The sequence below is a fragment of the Crocodylus porosus genome, unplaced genomic scaffold, assembly GCF_001723895.1.
Source record: "Crocodylus porosus isolate Cpor-Errol unplaced genomic scaffold, CroPor_comp1, whole genome shotgun sequence".
NCBI classification, from domain to species: domain Eukaryota; kingdom Metazoa; phylum Chordata; order Crocodylia; family Crocodylidae; genus Crocodylus; species Crocodylus porosus.
This window is the reverse complement of record NW_017728949.1, coordinates 2,374,634-2,378,622: the sequence shown is the minus strand read 5'-3', so window position 1 is coordinate 2,378,622 and position 3,989 is coordinate 2,374,634.

The window sequence follows — 3,989 nt, the reverse complement described above, 5'->3', positions numbered from 1 at the left end:
TATGATCATCCAAAATGTTATGCTGGGGAACCCTATTAATTTGTCTGCATTTCAGCCTTTTGGTTTCCAGGGGGTGGAAGTGAAGCAATTTTGGGGATTAGGACAGGCCAGTTAGCTGCACCTGGTAGGCAGGTGCATGTGGACACTAACACTACAGTTTTCATTACTGGAATCCATTCACTGTTGTCAAACTGCATACATTTGGCCAAGTTCTGCAGTCCTGTGTCTGACAACTTCTCTATTGACTTTCTTTTAGTTGGTTCATCTCACCTGAAATCTCCACTTGGGTCCATGTGGAATAGAGACACTAATGTGGAAGGAAAGGGTAGTGAACTTTGTTCAATGTCTGTGCAAAGCATCATTGCACACAATGTGAAGCTTAATGTTTTGCCTCTTAAAGGCTTATTTTTAATATTTGTGACCACTTGGGGAGGGGGAAAGTTCATTTAAAAGTCATAACTTGTGTGTCAAAATTTAAGCTTTAAACATATGAATCCAGAGTGGGGAGGAATATAAAGCATGAATCTAATAAAAGCCAAATCCTGTATCTGAATTTTTTTAACAATGTTGTGCACTTCAGAGATCCTACTAATAATAAAGAAAATCTATCCTGAAATGAGAAATGATCTTATTGCAGGTAGACCAAGATCAGTGCAACCTATTATTCTCCAGCCACTTCACACTGGAGATACCAGTGAACTCCAGTGGTACAGGATCTATACTAATCAAGGGATTCCTACTCTCTCTCCTGAACCTAACTCAAGACTGTTTGTTTGAATTTTTGATATGGGTTTGCTCTGGCAACAGGAACACTGTTTGTTGTAGCAGTACTGCAATAGAAATAGCAATGGAATAACTTGGTATGCTCCCTTGGCACCTTATGCACAAGGTGAGCTTGCTGTAGAGAGAAGGCACCAAGCCTCAGCCCCACAGCTGCAGGCTTCCCTAGAAGAAGGTTCTCCAAAAAAAAGAAATGTGGATTTGAGTGGTGGTTTTTATGGATGTGGTTTTTAGTTCCCCTCCCCCCCCCCATTAGAAAACTTTCCATTAGAAAACTTGTTGCCACAAACTCTTGTTACCCACTGTAACATGGATCCTTGTAATGGCATGCTGTTCAGTATTTTGTAGTGATGCATATTAACCTTGATGTGTGTTCCTCCCTCTTGTGTAGACAAGCCTTAAAGTATCAGCTGCTTCCCACAGATGCATAAAGAAGCTGCTCTAGTCCTCTTCCACAAGAGGAAGTCCAGATCCAAACAAATTGAGAGGAAAGGGGTCTCCCTAATGCAGGAAGTGACTCTTTTTTCCCCCCCCTCCCTGTCCATTCTTTACATAGGCTTTGCATTGTTGGAGCTGGTTCCTTTTTAGTTGCATTTCTTTGCCGTGCCCCCCCCCCCCCAATACAAATAAAAATCCTATGGTATTCATGCCTCTTGCATAATTCCTGGACCATTATGGCTGTGTTGCTCTACTCTACCACTAACAAAAATAACTGTCATCATCTGATGCAGGCACCTTCCCCTGCTGTGCTTAATATAGCATGTACCTTGCATTCTGGGCAGCTTCTTAGAGGTTTCTAATGGAAAGAAGCTTTCTGTAATTCATAATGGCTTTAAATTTGTCACAATCCCCCATGTAGTACTGAACTGCTACAAGATAATCTGCTGCTGCTGGTTAACGGAGTTGTACCTTGAGTTCAAGTGGGAGTAGTTACTAGTGAAATTTAGTATGATCTGTGTTCAATCATGGCTGTACTTTATTGCTGTTCACTTGACTGCACAGTATTTTGTGGTAGAGAGAAACACCAGTGTGGAAATACCTAGGCTAGCTTGGATGCTAGATGCATTTAGCTGCACTAGTGTGGAACTCTGCACAGATTAATTTTCATTGCTGCTTAGATTAGACCTACTCAAGAAAAAAGTAGTTGCCTTCTGTCTAAGAAAATGCTGAAGATGCCTTTAGAAATATGCATACTTTTTATATACCCAAGAACTAATGCTGCAACTTTGTTTAGGACAAAAAAAAAAAAAAACACCACACAACCCAGAAAGAGTTAACTTTGATACAAAAAGTGGCCATGTGGCTCAAACAAGACTGTCTGACTACTGCAGCACAAATAATATCTAAAGCCAGAAATTAAGTTTTGTATGGTGCTAGCACCATACACACAATGCAACATTGCAAATATATTGGTGCAGGTAATAAACCTTAATGGCACTGCAGAAACCTGGCTGCATCTACACAAGAGACTGACCGTGTAGTAGCTTGTTGCTACTGTGCAGTCAGCATCACCTGGAAGCTGTTTGGCAATGTTACTGCCCAATGACTCCTGGTTACTGTGTGGTCACTTAATACTTGTTTACATTGAGCTTGAGATCTGAACACTTTGGGGATGCCAATATGAAATAGCTGATGTAGGCTTTCTCTTTTTTCTAAGAACAGTACATTTGGCTCTCAGTAAGTTTAGAATATTCAAGTAGAGTCAAACAGCTGTAAAAATATTTGTTTTCAAGTGATGGCTTACATTCTTGGGGGGGATTAGATGTGTCTATTTGGGAAGAATGTTGAGATAACTATCCAACTAATTTTTACCTTTTGGGACACCCCCCCCCCTCGGAAAAGTGTATGGTCTCATGGCAAAAAAAAAAAGCTGAATTTATAAGGAAGAGTACAGTTGTGAGAAGGCAGACTGTCTGTAGTGATATTTGTATTGTAAAGCAGCAATTTACTGTAGTAAGCTCACAGAAATAAGGTGCAGATGATGCTCCTATCAACTAGTTTCAAATTATAGAGTAAACCTTGGAAACAGGAGCTGAGCAATGAAAAGGTCTGAAGAAATCAGTTGTAGACAGATACCTAAATCAAGTCAGGATTAAGGCAAACTGATTTTTCTCCTATTTTTATTTTGTTTTTTTTTTTTTTTTAACATTAAAAACCTTGCTTTTCAAAATGGCTACATTTTAAATTTAGGTATAAATAAAAGGAATTGCAGTAGGAGTATTCATGTATCTGCATTCTGTAAAAGGCCGTTCCAGTCCTTTATTTATAGACGCTGTTAATCCTCCATGCTTGTCTACATTACAAGCCTTCTGTCGACGGAGGTTCTGCAGACATGGCTACCGTCACAGGAAAACTGCTAGAGTGCGCATGCACCTACAGGGCTTCCCATGGCTCCATGTAGCTCTACTATAGCAGCTATTAAAGGGGCCTCAGCTGCTAGCAGAAAGCTTGGTCACACCTATTTGTGCTCTCTGGCAGCTTCCCAGGAGTGACAAGCCTTCTGTCATTCTCGAAGCTTTGAGAGTGACACCTGCTTTCCTAGGGTAGCAGAATACTTTGTCTACTTGTAGTGTGGATTCAACCAGTTTTGCTGGAAAAACCTCAAGGGTGTCATCATATCAGTCCTATGCAGTGATAAACTGATTGTTTTTAGTAATTGCAAAGACAGGATTGGTTGTAACAGCATATCAGGGAGTAATGTAATGGGTCAGCATAGAAATGGTAATATTCACACTGAGCAGTCTGTTCAGCATCAACACATAGTCCAACAAGTATAAATTAATCTGGATGCAGTTGCATTCACTGTAAGAGCATGTGATAGACCATACTAATTGTACGGTGTAGAGGTTTCCATGACATTAGGCTTAATCATGTCATGAGAGGCACTGACTCCTGTTAAGACCAGAGACTTATAAGAAATCTGATCTCTCCATGCTGATTTCAAACGATACTGACAGCAATCCAGGCCAGTGAGGGGAAAAAACAACATTTTTTCACAATTTGTTAGTCTTCCAACTATCTGAACAGCAGCAGAAACTCATGGAAGTACTTCCCATAGAGCACAGTAGATACAGGGAACCTGCAAACTTGTTTGGGATACAGTATACAAGATGGCTTCTGAAGTTTCATAGATTTCATAGACATCAGGGCTGGAAGGGACCTCGGGAGATCTTTGAGTCCAGCCCCCTGCCCAAAGGGCAGGAAGTCAG